We start from the raw sequence: 17837 nt of genomic DNA on the forward strand, positions 1-17837 counted from the left end.
CATGGCAATGTAGACCAGGCCTCATATATAGACCATCCCTGACAGGTGTTTATCTAACCTGTTCTTAAAAATCTCCAATAACGGGGATTACACAACCTCCCTAGGTAACCTGTTCCAGTGCTTCACCTTCCTTATAATTAGAAAGTTTTCCTAATATCTAACATAAATCTCCCTTGCTGCAAACTAAGCTAATTACTTCTTCTCCTAGCCTTCGTGGACATTGAGAAGAATTGATCATCATCCTTTTTATAACAAACTTTTACATATTTGAGGAGTATTATTATGTCCCTCTTAGCCGTCTCTTCTCTAAACTAAATATGCCCAATTCTTTTAACCTTACCACATAGCTAAACCTCTTTTTATTTTTGTTGGTTTCCTCTGGACACGTTATTCCAGCTGAGACCTCAACAGTGTTGAGTAGAGAGGAACAATTACTCACCTGCCCCCCATCTTACATACAACACACTTAATACATCCCAGAATGACATTTGCCTCTTTTTTGGGGGGAATACCATCACACTGTTGACTCATATTCAGTCTGTGAAAAAGTGTAACTCCCAAATCCTTTTCTGCCATGTTGCTCTGTACCCAGTTATTTCCCGTTTTGTATCTGTGCATTTGATTTTTACTTCCAAGGTGTAGTACTTTGCACTTATCTACTGAATTTTATCTTAATAATTTCAGACTAAATCTCCAATTTATGCAAATCATAAGAGTTATTTCCTGAATTAAAATCCTGGTTCAAATGCTTTTGCATGTTGCCTTGAGGTTGGTCATTGCACCAATGATCCAACTTGGTTCTGCATGGCCATCATTCCCCGGCTCTTCTGCAGCGTTGCCTGGGCTTCTGTCACTATAGCAGGGTTGATGCTAAACGCTTCAAAGTTCATTTCTCCACCCTCATTATTGTCCTGGTTGTTTCCCAATCTGCTACTACACTTCGTGCTATTACCAAATCCACCCTGATTTCAAATTCTCCTGGATTACTACCAAATCTTCCACTTTTTTTCTGGTTATTGTTATTGTGCGTAGGTTCATCACTGGACATATGTACACAGATTTTTTTAATGATCTAGTCCTCGCCACAAAGACTGAGCACCTGATCATTTGAGGATTTACAGATTTTATTAAACATTTCCCACATATTAACTAAGAGGTTCTTTAAGACTGAAGTTATTTTTCCTATTGGAAACTCACAGTGCTATTTTCCTGCTAGTAAATCTGCAATTTCTGAAATGATCAGGTTCATTTCGCACCTATATTCTGGGTGCTTCCTCACTCCGTAATTAAGGCTATATTGTATTCACAAGAAAATGTACCATTTTCATAGAGCAAAATGATACATTTCACAGACCAGCAGACACATATTTCAATGGTAAATATCAACCAAAACAATGCTTGATAAGATGCTAGAAATGTTACAGTATGTATCTGAACAAAGAAAACTTGTTACGAAGTTTTTGTTTGTTTAAGTTGAGATCATTCTACCGCAGTATGTTTTATTGATGCAAATTCACTGCTTTTATTCTCTTGCTGTTATAGTTTGACAGCACAGAATAATGTGAACAAAATTCTTCATCAGTTGCATTCTGGATTGGCACACAAAGACAAGCAACTGTGATATTTGTCTGTCAACTCTGGTAAACACTCTGCACTAGCCAGCCAAAACTGAGTTGGGTTTAAAAAAAAAAATCAGTCCAAGTGAGCTGAGTTTTTGAACTGCCTGAGTTAGATTCTGAGCTATGCTTTTGCAGAGACAATTCCCATTTGCTGCTGACTGTCATGCACATCTGCAGTTGTTGGAGTGCCATGTCTGGTCCCAGGAAACAAACAGTGGCTGGTGGGATTGCATCATTATGAAGGTGTGGGATGATTAGCAGTGGCTGCAGAACTTTCATTTGTGAAAGACTACTTTCTTTGTACTCTACGCAGAGCTGTCCCCAGCCCTGAAACACATGTACACTCACTTGAGAGCGGCTCTGACAGCGGAGAAGTGGGTGGCCATCGCTCTCTGGAAACTAGCAACGCCAGACTGCTACCAGTCAGTTGGGAATCAATTTGGAGTTGGTAAATCCGCCATGGGAGCTGCGGTAATACAAGTTTGCCAGGCCATTAACAGACTTTTGCTAAGAAGGGCCGTGACTTTTGGAAACGTGCAGGACATAGAGGATGGCACACGTATCCCTATCTTACCACCAGACCACCTAGCCACAGAGTACATTAATCAAAAGGGATGTTGCAGGCCCTTGTGGATCACAAGGGATGCTTCACCGACATCAATGTGGGGTGGTCTGGAAAACTGTATGACGTGCACATCTTTAGGAACTCAGGTCTGTTCCAAAAGATGCAAGCAGGGACTTTCTTCCCTGACCAAAAAATAAATATTGGTGATGTTGAAATGCCAATAGTGATCCTTGGAGACCCTGCGTACCCACTGCTCCCTTGACTGATGAAGCTGTACACTGGGCACCTGGACAGTGAGACAGAGAGGTTCAGTAATAGGCTCAGCATGTGCAGAATGGTCCTGGAATGTGCATTTGGACATTCAAAGGCTCGCTGGTGCAGTTTATTCACTAAGCTAGACATCAGTGAAAAAAATATTCCAGCAGTTATCTCTGCCTACTGTTTGTGAGACAAAGGGGGAGAAGTTCCCGTTGGGTTGGGTCATGGAGGCAGATTGGCTGCTCAAAATTGGCAGCCAGCCTGACAGCAGTGCAAAGCTGAGAGCCAACCATGGAGCGCTGCGCCTCAGGGAAGCCTTGAAAAATCAGTTTTGCAGTGAGACCCAATGTTTCTGAAAAATCTGTGTTCTGTCTTCCCTTCCCATCCCCCACCCATTCCCCAGCACTACAGCACTGTGCTAACCCTCCAGCACTAATCCCCGTGGTCTCAATAAAGAAAGAGTAATGATCTTTAAAGCAGTAAATTTTTATTGTTGGTCATTTACAGTGGAGGGAAAGAAATTTATTTCAGCACTTTGCATGCATTGTAATGGGGCTGTGAGGGGACACAGAGCAAAGTTTCAATGTGCAAACAGCAAACACCACAGTCCCACTTCTTAAAGAGGCTGGCGCCTCTTTCTGCTCCCCTGACCCGGTGTGGAGTGAAACATGTACTGCACCCTGCTCAGCCTCCTCCTAGATCACTTGGGGGTGTGGGCTAGGAAAGAGTGTGTGAGTTGAAAGTTTTGCAGGGGCTGCAGAAGGAGTCTATCCTGCTGCTGCTCTTCTTGAAGCTCAACCAAATGCCTCAACATGTCCAACTGATCCCTCATTATGTGCAGCATCTCACCCTGTGTTGCATGCTCACATTCTTGGGCCGCCTTCCTGTTCTCCATGTCCATGTTCATTTTCTTCAGTAATGAAATCCTCCAGGCTCTTAGCTCTGTGTCAGCAGCCACGGAGGCATTCATTATCTTGGTGAACATATCATCCCAATTTTGGTTTTTTTGTCTCTTAATCTGCGACAGGCGGTCAGCGGGAGTAGTAGATGCCGAGCTGAAGGCTGCACTGTCCACTGAAAAGCAAGCAAAGCACAAGGTATCCATAGTTAACTGGCCCCATGGATGAAAAGCAACGTTACAATGTAAAAATAACTCCCCTTTATATTCCCAAGGGAATGGCAGACTCGCATACCAATCTCTATCTATTGCAGAGGTCGTGGTGCCATTCCAGCCATGGTAAGTAAGGGGCCGGTGCATCCATTTCAAGGAAATCCCCGTAGTGCATGCTGTATAAATCCATAGTTCCTAAACCAGCAGGATTGTTGCACCCCCTCGACCTTCCCAAAAACCAGTTTTGAAAAGGCGGTGCAGAGAGTGTGGGGGGTGGGGTGTATGAAATTCCTCCAGGTGAAAGCATAGGTGGGCACCCATCTCGCAACCCCTAAGACGCATCACAGTCACATGCTGTCTTGTAACTTGCAGTTTACGTATCCCAAAACACCTCCCATGGCAGAGGGGGAAAAATGGATTGTATGGAGCAGGTACTGCAAATTTGCACCATCTTCCCTACGTGACCATGAGTGATATCAGTCTCCTGAGGGTAACAGAGGTGGAAAGGGGGATTTACTCAAGCATCTAGCTATAGGCCTAGTCTTTATGCTGCTATGCTGTGTTTCGCGATGATGCCTGCACAACTAATAAGAGAGTGGTGGGGGAAAGTGTCCTATCATGGTGGAAGAAATAAGGCTACTCTTTTCAGAAACCTTCTGCAAAGGATGACAGAGTACCTTAATGAACATTTCCTGGAGATATCCAGGGAGAATTCTCAGAGCATGCCTGTGCAGATAAACATTCTTTTCTGGGGGGGACCCCTTGCTTAGGTGAACTAATAATGAGGAAGCCCATCCCCACCACCACACTCATTTGTTTTCACTAAGACAAGAAGCTGGACTGGGGAGATAACCATAGAAATGAGATTTGCAGTACACATTCACCAGATGTGCCTTCCCCGGAATCTCGATCGCTCACGAGGTCCTGCATCTGACTGGGCTATTCTGGGGTTACAAACAGCTCCTGGCTTTCAGGGAAAACGGATTCCCCAGTCACCTGCCCCTGTTCTCCTCCTTCTCCTCCTCCTCCTCCATAGAGTCCTCCTCGTTCATCCTGGATTCCCCTGAGGTATCTATGCTGTGTGGTGGTAGTCGTGGGGTCACCATCAAGAATCGCATGCAGCTCCTCATAAAAGCAGCATGTCTTTGTTGACGAGCCAGAACGACTGTTCGCCTCCCAAGTTTTCTGATATGCTTGCCTCATCTCTATGATTTTAACACAGCACTGCTGCACGTCCCTCCTGTGCCCCTTTTCCAACATGCCGCAAGATATTTTATTGTAAAATATCTAAATTCCTTCACCCCTTCATTCCTTCAGACCCTTCACCCCACAGACTGATGAGATCCAAGACCTCAGGTCGACTCCAGGCTGGAGCACATTTGGGGCGTGCAGTCGCCATGATCATTTCTGCTGGCAAACTCTCTCCACTCTGACAAAACAGGAAATGGGAATTCAAAATTTCCCAGGGCTTGAGGGGAGGGGCTGTTTCCTGTGTACGTGGCCGCAGTGCAGCAGAGTGCGAATGTGCAGAGCAGTCACAGCAGAGCATTGTAGGATAACTCACAGAGACCGATTACATTGAATTATACTACCGCTCATTTGACCCAAACACTTCGATTTCAGCACTATGCCACTTGTGGAGGTGGTTTTATTACATCAAACTTTCCCGTGATTTAAGTCAATGGAACTGACCAGCCAGTGAAGACGTATATGTTATGTGGTCAACAGAAGCCGCATTCTGTCGACCTACTTTCACAGTGTAGATCAGGCCTCAGACTAAGAGAGCCCAAGGCCAGTCCAGGTGGCTCCAGCCAAGGCCCCACCCCCATCAGCCTCCTACATTCTCTACCCTATTCTCAGTGAGAAGGATCACACGCACATCCTTCAGGTTTCTCTCTGCTCATATATAATAAGCAAAAAATAGTCAGAAAGTTTTTCCTCATGGAGAACTGGATTCTTCCACCCTTGCTCACAATGCGTAGCACTTTAGTTCCTTGAAAATCAGGAGACTACTTAGGGTACATCCACACAGCAAAGAAAAATCCATGGCTGGCTTTCTCATAATCGCCTCTTTTCACTGAAGGCATGTCTTCCTCTATAACTTTTTTAACTATTTCTTACGTTTAGCCTTTCCTTTTACTGTCATTTTAACAAGTGAAGATGTTAAATTCAACCAACATTTGATCTTTTTCTTACCCCAGTCTCTGTTTTTCTTCAATATTCTTCTGTTCACAACATAGATTCCTTCGGGACAAATCTATAATGACTAGCTAATTCCAGAAAATGAAAACAAATAGATAGTTACAGTTAAGACTTATTGAATGGTATTTCATAAAGATGCTGCCCAGGCTTTTGGAATTAAAGTAGCAGTTGTGACTAACTCAAGTATTATCCCTTCAAGAATTCCAACAGGAGCAACTGGGGCAATGTAGCATTGCTGTCTTGCTGCCCAGTCCACCTGAGGACTGCCTGGTGTTACGCTCCTTCGACCCAGTCTACCTGATGACTGCCTGGTATTTTCCTCCCAACTGCTTACTCTTGTACTCTGAAATAGTAGAAATAGTAGAAAATAAATTCCAGTACTTAGCACTAATTGTTTTTTAATTAACTTCCATCCTTCCACCCTCATCATATTGGATTTGAAGAAGGGATTGCTTTGCTCCAATGGATATCTGGGCAAATTACTGCAGTGTTGCCATCTCATGATTTTGTCATGAGTCTCATGATAATTATTGTTTTAATGCCCCAGCTCCTGGAGTCACGTGGATATGTGATGATTGCAACCTTCATTCCACAGGTTATGTAAAGCCCCCACCTGTACATTCTCAAAGCTGAGCCATCCCATTCTGAAAGCTGTTTTCACTTCTTTCATCTTTGCTGTGCTATTTTCTGAAGTTACAATTGTATGGCTATATCCAGAGGAATATTAAAAGGGACACTGAACATTAAAATAAATAGAACAGAAATTTAGCATTCACTGTTGTCTCCCAAGCAAACTTGGAATGCATCTTTTAAAAATAGATGATTCTTGCTCTTAATGAGCAATCAGAAAGAGTTTATGTGAACTACACAAAGATTAGCATTTAAAAAGTCAACATTTGGCAACAATGACCATATGATGGTGTGCAAATTTCCATAGTATTTCCTTTTAGTAAGAACAGGAGATAATTGTGGTCAATATAGGTAAAAGTTCACTTTTAAAATCTACTGATACAGCTCTTTAATTTAAAAATAGAAAAAGCGGCCCCCAAGTTTAGCTAAAAGCCCTCCTCACTTCTGCTTCTGAAAGGTATGATTATATTCGCTATACATGGCTTTCTTGCTCCTTCTCTTTTTACTCCAAAATTTATCTTCCAGCCAATTCTGATAGCACCTATGAGAGGGAGGGATATCATTTACCAGGTCACATCCACGTAAAATAAGAAAAGAAGGAAAAAGCAGGTTGGGAAATGAGTTATTACCCTCTCACATCATTCTATTCAGGTCAGCAGCATAAAGATATTTCAGGTTGAGTCACAGTGGTGTGTGTCTCTGTGTTACACTATTAGTGAAATATCCATCCCCCAAAATAAAGTGGAGATAACCAGAAAATAATTGTGTTTCATAATTATTGAAGATAAATAGCTGATGCGTCTCTGCAATGTCACTTTTTTCCTTGTAGAGATAGGCCATAACTGGACATTCAAATTCAGCTCCTTTGAATGTGTGTAATGGCGTGGCATACACCTCTTCTGAGTGCTTCTGGTCGGGTATGCCTGCAGTCTCTAAATAGTTCCAGCCCTGGTATCAGGCCCTACCCCCAAGGCTTCCTCCCTGGAGGCAATGGTTTCGTTATCTCTGGTCTGTTCTGGCCCCAGCTCTCCTGTAGGCATCTTAGCAGTTCAGTTCCCCTTCTGGAGGTGTATCACAATTCAGCTATAGGCCCACTTCCCCAGTGGCCTCTGGAGAGGACCCAGACCTGCCCACTACTCTGGGTCCCAGCCACCTGCAGCCTCTGTGATTGGCTGCTTCCATTGCAACCACTCTAAGCTACTTCCAGGACTCCTCTACAGCTCCTTTCCTGAAATGGGTGTGGCAAGACACTGAGGCCTCCAGCAGGGGGCCTCTGGGCCTAGTCCCCCCTGGAGCACTGTGACTATTCAGATTGAATCTATGAATTGGTATCCATGCCTATAGATTTGCTTTAGGGTTCATCCCCCTTCTGGTTTTTAATCTATTTTCCAGTACCATCTTATAAAATTTCAGACCAAAGTCTCAAGAGATCCACTGCTATTTGGACTGAAATATCATAGTGAGAGTTCATGTGATTTTAATGCTGTTACTTTTGTTTGCAACAAAAACTGTGGCAATGATACGGCCTCAAACCTGTACTATTCTGAACCTTAGTATACATCTCTGGATATCGTCTCTTTGACTGATCTCTACTTTCACTTGCCTGGGCAAGGTGTTTAATGCGGATGCTCAGCCTATGATTCATTTAAAGGCAGACCTTTTTCCTTTAAATCCCAAAGGCTTTCAGCACCCAGGTTTCTGGTATTTCTTTATTTACCAGAACTCCTCTATATAAGCCAGTTGATAGGATCTCTCATCAATTGAATACCTGTCAAAACTGAAAATGGAAATTTGTGTCTGAGTCAGTGAACAAAATTAACCTTTCAGGCTTAAAAATTCACCAGTCTTGATGATTGCACACAGTAATAATCAGTCTTAATGCAGTGTGTTAACAATTTACATTACATACCAAATAAGACAGATGAAGAATGGTGTATTTTTCACATACATTTGTTACAATCATATGTAAAATTTGATAATTGGTTGACTTGTGCACTTTCATTAGTTATGATTAAATTACAAGCAGTTCATAGCAGTATCCTATATGTCCACTTCTAAAGAGTGATGAGCATGACAAATCCATTGACAAGGGGACTGAATGGGTTACATTTTCTATTAAATCCAAGGATACATGAAACTTTTTAGTTATCATGCTATAGTTAGGGCTATAGATCACTTAACATTTTTATTTTTCAATTTATAAAAACATAAATAAAAATACTTCTCCATGATTTTCTTTTAAAATATGCCCATTACTTCATTAGGGAAAGGTCTTTGTAAAAAGATGAGCTTCCCACCATGCCATGAAGGTAAAAAATACTCAAATTCTGTGGAATCAATAGGGAAGGCAAATTTCTGAATTAAGCACCTCCACTGGGAAAGCCCTGCAACAGGCCCCATACATTTAGTTTGGGAGGCTCATCTGCTCTCGTATGTCATGGCAGGACCAGGGGAGAGGCAGTCTATCAGGAAGCTAAGGCTTGAACAATATAGGAACATATAAAGCATTATCAACCCTCTGAATTACACATAGACGGGAACAGACAGCTAGCAAGATCTTAGGAGACGTCGTTTATTATAATCCCTCTGGCAAACAGGCCACTGCATTCTGCAGAAATAGTCTTTAAAATGTAGCCTCAGTTAGAGCTCACTACAATAAATCCAGTCTGGAGATGACAAAGACAAGGCCTTTATCAGGGAGATGTGCCAAGTACAGATGGAAAAAAAGGACTTCTGGCGAACAACTCACCCAAAATTCTACAAGCAAACAGGCATCCAGAGCTTCCCCCAGAATGCAAGTTTCCTTGGCAAAGGGCAAACACACACCACCTTCATGTTACTTCCCCTGCCAGCTAATATTACCTCTATCTTATCTAGATTTAGCCTCAGCCAAGTTGCCTTCAACGAAGTGTTTGTCTCACCCACACACCCTAAGAAAACATGGGCACCCAACCAGGACTCTCATGCAAATGAGATGTAGAGCTGAGTGTCATCCAGACAGAGAGAGCACTGAAGCCCAAACATCCTCACAATCTCCCACAGCAACTTCATACTCATGTTGAATGGCGAGGGGGAAAGAGTGAAACTGAGGAAGACAAGAATCCTGTGGAATCTTGGACAATAGTGCAATCAGAGGAGATGAGAAATTGCCTTGCGTCTTCCCCATGACCTCTATAAAAGCTCAGATTAGAAGCATTCTAATATAGTCCTGTTAACTGCAGCCAGGCTCCTCAAATGAGTCAACACATGCATCTGTATGCGACCTGTCATGATCATTGTATGGGCTGACCAGTAAACAGATAATAATACTTTTTCATCCAAAGATGTCAAGGTGCTTTACGAAGTTGGGTAAGCATTATTATCTTATAGATAATAATTTTATAGATGAGGCAACTAAAGCACAAAGAGTGTCAGTGACTTGCCCAAGCTTACACATTGAATCGGTAGCAGAGCTGAGAAAAAAACAAATGTCTCTTGACTCCCAACCCAGTGCCCTGTCTACTGGGCCATGTTGTTTCATTAAAGCAGTTAGTATTTGGACACTGTTTGAATATTAAATGCAGCAAGAGTAGAAACCATTTGTCCCTCATATTCTTGGACAGAGCCCTTACCAAGACCCATCACTATGGTCTGTCTACACCATTTGTTCCCAGCTAGGACCATACGTGTGTGTGAATGTGTTGTAAGAATTGTAAGAATGTTGAATTAAATGTAACCTTTGTAGGACTTTTGCTTTGGGCAGGATCTGTGTGAGCCAAATAGGAAAAGGTTTTGAATATCCTACAATTTCCTAATCCTCCTTTTGCTGTCTCTTCTCAAAGAGTTCCGACCCTCACCCTGAGTGAATCAAAGTTTCAGTGTTTTATTCATATCCGTCTGTTTATAATAGTTAATCTCCCAATCAGGGAATAGAAAAATATGTGATTTACATGACCAATTGAATACCTCAGATTTCAAATTCAGATTTCCAGCAATTATCATAGTTGACTGTTTGTGGAAAAATTGCTAAATTTGATTATTTGCAACAAACACTGCATTTTAGTTGTCACAGTTAAAGACAAACTAACTTTGAAGAAAATTAGATCAGTTCTTTTAAAAAGTTAAGAACATTTACAGTCAGAAAGTTTCAAATTCTTTCATTCAGTTTTTTAGATTCAAGACTAGTGTGGTTTAGAAAGGTGGAACAGTTTGAAAACCTGAGTTTTTCACAGACTCAAAGCTATTTAAATTTAACTTTATAAATACTAGACCAATTTTCTTCAGATTTGAACAGGTTTTGACTTTTACGATTGCTGCTTAAATGTTCTCTGTTCTGTGTGACATATGAAGTGCACAATATTTAAATGCTAAGAACGTTTGCCTTTTGCAACCACATTTTTCAAACTGTACAATTTTCAATGAGAATATATACTTTTTTCATTCTCTAAACTCAAATCAATGCAAAAGTGTTGCTCAGACTTTCAGAACAAAATCTATTGAGTTCAGACCAAGATCATCTTCCTACAAACATTTAAGCACACACTTAACTTATTACTGTGAGTAGTCCCATTGAAATTAACAGCACTACTTATGATAATAAAGGTAAGCATTTGCAGAAGTATTTGCAGGATTGAGCTCAATCCCCAAAGGTGAATACTTTACAAAGTTACAAATGTGTGAAAATTGGTCTATTTAGTGAAAACTGTTTACATCTGTAAGTGTGGAGTCACTATTGCCAGTAAATATGTTTAGTAGCATTGCTCAATTCTCTCATGTGATAAGGCCCCTTTATACCACTCTAGAAGCTCAGAGACACCTTTGATTAGATGGAAACAGATTTTGGGAAATATCCCTGTGTAAGGGAGTCATTGCCCAGCACAGAGCTGCCGGAATGGCTCTTTCTGGGCCTTTCTCCTGGCCACCGGCATAGGAGTTATGCTATGTAGGGTACATATGGTTAAATCATACTGTATACCAGCTATCCTTGGCTGTTCATATCCCAAAAGGGGACCTGTGCAGCTTGAGTACAAGTTAGAATAGCCTTTACATTGCTCTAATTTAGGCTATGGAGCAGAAAGGTCCCCAGCTGCCTCAAGAATACAGGAAGCACAAAGGCTCCAAGTGCTGGCAGAACTGAGAACTGGGTCTGTGGTGACTGAAAGAAAAACAAAGAAATGTAATAAACTTCATCTAGCTGAAAAGAGATGTGTGATCCCCATTGAGTCAGAAGATTGTAATTATTTCCTATCTGTAAAAAAATTCCATGTCAAACAAGTTGTCTCTACTACAGTAGCTTATTATACAGCATTACAGACTCCCTCCAGAGAATGTTTTACATGTCTAGGGTTAAGTACTATTTCCTTGGAACTCAATGGGAAATTTGGCCATTGACTTCATTGAGATCCGGATAGCTTTTAGGAAATAGGTGTAAAACATTGCCATTGCTAGGACTGGATTTTATCGTGGCTGTCAGATTGGGGTTGTAGGTGAGGTGGGGTGTGGGTGTGTAAAATATCCATGACTTGGCATTTGGAGTTTTTATAAGTCAGTCAGTGGTTGGAGGGAGGGAGTGGGTGAGAAGCGAAACAGCTGAACAAATTTCATTGAAAATCTTGGTTGTTCCATGGGTGATTAACACAGAAAAAGGCTTGACAACAACTCTGCAGACACAGAGGACTACATCTTTAATTCATGAAGTTCTTTTCTGGTTAAAATAGACAGTGAGTTGTATAGACAGACAGACAGATACTTGGAGAGACAGGTTAGATTTAGTCAGTTTAATGATTACAAAAAATGAATACGTGTCTGATAAGCCATTTGTGGGTCCATGACTGTGTCCCAAATTTAGTTTGGGAGACTTCCATCCTCAAGTATTATGCAACTAGCTACTGCAGTTGCATTACCAAGATGGGTTATGTGTGTGTGAAGGAGCAAGGGTGGGAGTTTGTTATTTTCCTTTGAAATTTCAGTTTACATGCACTAATGGTCTGTATTAATATGTCAACTCCTATGTATATTGTCATTGTAGGTGTACACTGACTTAGAAAAGTCAGCATTCTTTTGGTTGAAAATTATTCCTATAACTTTTGATATCTTTTCTGTATTTCCACCACAACTTCCCTTTTTGCCATGACCATCCTGTAACTCTTCCCAAAAACTGCTAGAACAAAAGAGACATTGCAGCAGAGTAATGAGTTTTTTTGCAAATGTGCTTATTAAAGAATCTTCATATTTTCCTGTCCCAAGATTAGCTGGTGAATACTGCTGCTATGCAGGACAGAGTACAGGCACAACAAGCACAATAATCACATTGAAAGAGGGCTGACAGTCATGGAAAGAGGGAAGCTGAGGCCATGCAGCACACCCTGTCCTCCACATCATGCATGTGGACTTTGCTGTGACTGGGAGGATGTGGGGTTGGAAGGAGCCAAGGAACAGCTGCTATACTCAATTCACTGCCCTTGTGATCTTGTGTTATTTTAAGAACAAAACTTCATGGCAATTATGCTACTCAGAGAAGCATAAACTTCCAAACCACACTTCCGCCTGCTTTTATCATGTGGCCAGTATGATGTAACTGTGGACTGGGAAACAATGGCAGCTACTGAGGCAATTGTATTACAAGGAGAAGTGTGGGTCCAGGATATCCCATGTAGGGCAGATGCCCTGTGATCCATGGTACTAGGATTTCTAGATCCTAGCACTCTGTACTGTTAATAAACCAAAACCCCGTCTCTCCTTTACCAGCACATAACCATCTTCTTAAGTGAGAAGGTCTCAGCTTTTCTGCAGGCAGAAATTCAGAGTTTGGTCATTCATTTTTGCCTTTTCCCTCACATTTTTTCTGAATGTGACAAATTTGGCCCAGATTTTCCAGTGGTCTCTCAGTAGGCCTTATCTCAACATTCTTGCCACAGCTGAAGAAACAGGAGGCCCAGTTTATTATATTCACTTGGCTCCATCCACTTCTGTTATGGCCCAATTAAAATATATTTTTAAATTAATAGGATTGATATTACCCTGGTCCCATCAAGCTAGCAACTTTTCTGGTGACAAACAAGGAATGTTTTGCACGTAGGTGCTTCATAACAATGTATTAAGCAATCTTTTTTTGTATGCCCCTCACACAGACCAACAAAAATAAAAGAGAACCCCTTGTAAAATCACAGTTGCTTGAGCATACTGCCAAGAAGGCAGTGTACATTGCAGCTGATGATCTTGGAGCTTAGATTGCCCCATGGAGAAACTGAGTTTTCCAAAGTTCTGAACCTTCATTCTTTCTGATATGAAGCTCTCAAAGGCAGGTTTATTTTGTAAGGAGAAATTTTTTGGGGAAGAAGAAAGTTGAGGACTTATAAAAAAGAAAAATACCATAGTATTCTACAGAGGAGTTGGCTTGAGGGACAGCCCCAGAGTTCCATTCAAATTTGCTCCTCACCAGAATCTTTTACATAGAAGCCTGTGAATACAATAATAATTTGCATTTCTATGGCATCTTCCATTTGAGAATATCAAAGCATTTCACAAATATTAACTGAGACCAACATTCTCAACTTTGAGTTCCTAAAGGTTGGCACCCAAGTTGGAATTTGTTTTCTTAAGCCTCAGAAACCCCCTGAGGATTAGGAAAGTTTTATTAGGCCTTTTTTACAAATGAGGAAACTGGGGTACCAAGAGTTTATGGTCCTTAATAAATCTGGTACAACGCCAAAACTAATGCTAAGATTACCTGAGTCCTCATTTTGTGTTTTAACCCCAAGGTTATCCTTAGCAATTTCCTTGCCATCCTATTAGAATTCCCTTAATACTGAAGTTAAGAAGAAAGTGATAGAATAATACCTCATAGTCCTCAGGTTCTAAAGACCTGGTGTTCGTCAGTGTGCAGTGTTGATTACAACTCTTAAATTCTCAAATCCTCAGTAGTCACCTCACTCCACCCCATATTCCATCATTCACTTCCTTTTTCATCACTTTTAGTGCCTGGAAGGATAAGGAGGAAGAGAAGACACTATTTTTATAGCTTCACCTCCCATTCTGGCAGGTAGCAAATTCTGAAGAGTGTCTGTCTTCTGACAGTATTTGTTACTAGATGTACAGTTGAATAAAAAGTCATTCTGAAACTGAAGTGATAGCAAATTCTATCAACAATAAACATAATTTATATGGTTCCATTTTGGTAGCAAAATAGATAGATAGGAATGCTCCCTTTTGCAACCTCTGGCAAAATCTGACAGGGAAGAATTTTATGACATTACACCAGCAGATGCTGCTGCAAGAACGTCTGACATGCTTGCTGGAAGATATGGGTATTTTAAAACCTTCCTGCACACTCTTGGGTAAATTCTTAGACAAACATTAGAAAATGCCTGCATAACTCATGATATATGCTATAAATTGGAACATCCCCAAAAAAAGCTAGTGTAGGAGGAAAAACAAGAGGAAAAATAATGGACTCAGCAAATTATATCAGATTATTTAAGGGGCTTGTAAAAGGAGACAGGGTATAGTGGAATGATTTCCACAAGATGCAAACAAACAAAATTAAGCCAGTTAAACTAAAGATATGATGTGGAGTTAAAGATAAATTCTTTCTTCAGTTACCAAATTAATTTGCACACAGCAGGATGCTAAAAGTAGATACAGTCTATTTTCTGCGTGGTAGCTGCTTGATACATGGATTCCTTAAATGGAGTTTAAAGGCAGCTAATGTGGGGAATGATAAAATCTGTTTAAAAGACATAGAAACAAATTGCAAAAAAATGAACCCTCTGCAAGCTATGCATCCAGCTAATGACTTTCCTCCTTGCATTCTATGAAAAGTATTAGAAATCAGTATATTTGTTAAAATAAAATAAGTTATTAAAATGTTTAGGCCCAGATCTGAAGAAAATTACATTTGGTGAGGCTTCAGCCAGACAAAAGTAGGTGAAGTCTTCCTGCTCCTTCATCTTTACGCCAACGATGATGACTGGCCAGGCTCTTACTATAAGAAATGAGCCCAGATCTTCTATTCCAGCCTCTTTCCCCCAGATCTGACCAACGGTGATGCTTGCTGGTTGCTCTGGGATGGACTCCCAACAGTCAGCACTGTGACTGGGACCAGATGGAGCTGCCTCTCACTGTGTCTGAATTCTTGAAAGCCCTCCAGCTGATGCTCAGTAATAAATCTCCAGGTATGGATGGGCTGACCGTGGAGTTCTACCACAGGTTCTGGGACATCCTTGGCCCAGATCTTGCTGTTGTCTGGGCCAAGACCTAAGAGGTGGGGTGCTCCCCTTGTCGTGCAGGTAACCCATGCGCTCGCCTTGCTACCAAAGAAGGGGGACCTCTGTTACCTTCAGAATTGGCATCCTATCTTGCTCCTCAGCATGGATTACAAAGGCCATCTTGCTGTGGCTGGGGTTCATGCTGGCGGATATGGTCCACCCCAATCAGACCTACACAATCCCAGCCCATACCTTTTCCAATAACCTTTACCTAGTCCAGAAACTCCTTGAGCTTGGGTGTAGGGATGTTTTTTTTGTTCACTCTCCTGTCCCTGGACCAGGAGAAGGCATTCAACAGGGTGCACCACGGGTATCTCTTGGGCACTCTGTGGGCATTTGTCTTTGGTCCCCAGTCTGTAGGCTTTCTCCAGGTGCTGTATGCCTTCACGGAGTATTTGGTCTAACTCAATTGGACCCTGACCAAACCCCTCAGCTTCAGGTGAGGGGTACATCAATGCTGTTCACTGTCAGGCCAGCTGTACACTTTGGCCATCGAACCCTTCCTCTGTTTCCTCCATAGGAGGTTGACAGGGTTGGTGCTCTGCGAGCCAGAGTTGAGGGTGATTCTGTCAGTGTACATCGATGACATGCTTCTTATGGTCCAGGACCTGCGCAACCTGGTGCAGGTGGAGGTCTGCTCGTCAGCCTCTTCTATCTGGGTCAACTGGGTCAAGAGCTCTGGCCTGATGGTCAGGGATGGGTGGCTGGTGGGCTCCCATCCACCTGCACTTCAGGCCATCCAGTGAAGCATGAGTCCACTGCTCTGTATGGGCATTTACCTTTCAATCACCCATCCCTCTTTGCTGGAGAACTGGCAAGATTTGGTAGGCTGGGTGGATGAGTAGTTACAGAGGTGGACAGAACTTCTCTGGTGCCTTTCCCAGCAGGGGAGGGTGATAGTGCTCAACCAGCTCATCCTGTCCATGCTCTGGCATCACTCGACACCCTGAGCCCAGCCCTGGATAGCCTGTCCCTCCTTCAGAGGTTAGCTCTGTAGTTCTTTAGGACAGGATTGCATTGGTTCTCTGCAGGCATTCTGAGTCTTCCTCTGGAGAAGGGAGGACAGTGCCTGCTCTGCCTTCACAGTCAGGTCCACATCTTCCACCTCTGGCCCTGCAGAGACTCCTTTATGGTGCAGTTAGTCTGGTGCAGTGCACGTTGGCACATATCTTTCTCATTGCCTCTGAGGGCTGTGATACAACCAGCAGCTCTTTTATCTTAATTTGAGGGGTCTTCTGCAAGACCTCTCTGAGCTGATGGTCTTCTACCAGGACCTCCTCCAGACCAGGAAGCTCGTTTCAGCGACCAGTTCCATGGTGGATGTGACCCGTCCATGCCCAGGGTAGCCACCTGAAAATGCCAAGGTCAGGGCAGGCTGCAAAAGGAGAGAAGATTCTCCCAACACTGGTGGGTGACACTGAAGTCAGACTTCCCAACCAGCCACAAACTGCTTCTGATTCCCCACACCAATTATCAAGAAGCCAATATACAAATATACACAGCCCCCTTTACTGCATTTCAGTTTCCGGCTCCCAATCAGCCACTAGGTTCAGTAAAGAGACCAGTTATTTAAAACTCTATGTTCTTTACCAAAAAGGTTTCTCCTGACCCCAAAGGGTCAGCCACAGTACCAGATCAATATAGGATTGGATCTTACCCAAAATACCACGCTGCCAGCCAATCCTTTAGTAACTAAAACTAAAGGTTTATTATGAAAAAGAAAGAAACTAACTATAAGAGAAATGTTAAAGGATTAAAGCAATCAGATACATACACTTAATTTGAAAGTCCGTATATATCAAGTTTCTAGTAGAATTGTGGAGTTTGCAGGCTTGTATGCATCCTCTGGTATGCATCCATTACCTGGATGGGTCTCAGTCCTTTGTTTCACAGCTTCTGTTCAGTTGTAGATGAGATGATCCAGAGGTAGGTTGATGGCTGAAGGCTGAACCCAACTGAAGACAAAATGGAACCCGGGCAGCTGCCTTTTATGTCCTTTGGTCTGTGCCATGCTGCTTGTAGAATTTTGCAGGAACCAAAATGGAGTCCAGAGTCACATGAGTAAGTCCTGGTGACTCATCAGGTATATCCCTGGCTTCTCTCCCTGGCCCCTTGTACCTGTGGATCTCTTAATGGGCCATTAAGTAGGCTATTGTTCTGCAGCCATCCTGTCTGGAGTGTGACCCAGACACAGCACAATTTGAAAT

At 42.3% G+C, this 17837-nt stretch overlaps 1 long non-coding RNA gene across 2 annotated transcripts in view; it reads right to left on the bottom strand.

Annotated features, from left to right (window-relative positions):
• Window positions 1–2942: 2942 nt before the first annotated feature.
• LOC137167286 (uncharacterized) overlaps window positions 2943–17837 on the bottom strand; it is a 69704-nt gene continuing 54809 nt past the window's right edge. The window contains exons 2-4 of one of the 2 annotated variants that reach the window (XR_010924086.1): window positions 14204–14344; window positions 5750–5823; window positions 2943–3516 (exon numbers count right to left, since the gene is read on the bottom strand). This is a non-coding gene — a long non-coding RNA (uncharacterized lncRNA). The remainder of the gene's footprint in view (window positions 3517–5749; window positions 5824–14203; window positions 14345–17837) is intronic. The other variant, XR_010924083.1, reaches the window with a different exon arrangement.

This window comes from Emydura macquarii, unplaced genomic scaffold, assembly GCF_026122565.2.
Source record: "Emydura macquarii macquarii isolate MOO-44397 ecotype Brisbane River unplaced genomic scaffold, CSIRO-AGI_Emac_v2 contig_320, whole genome shotgun sequence".
NCBI lineage: Eukaryota > Metazoa > Chordata > Testudines > Chelidae > Emydura > Emydura macquarii.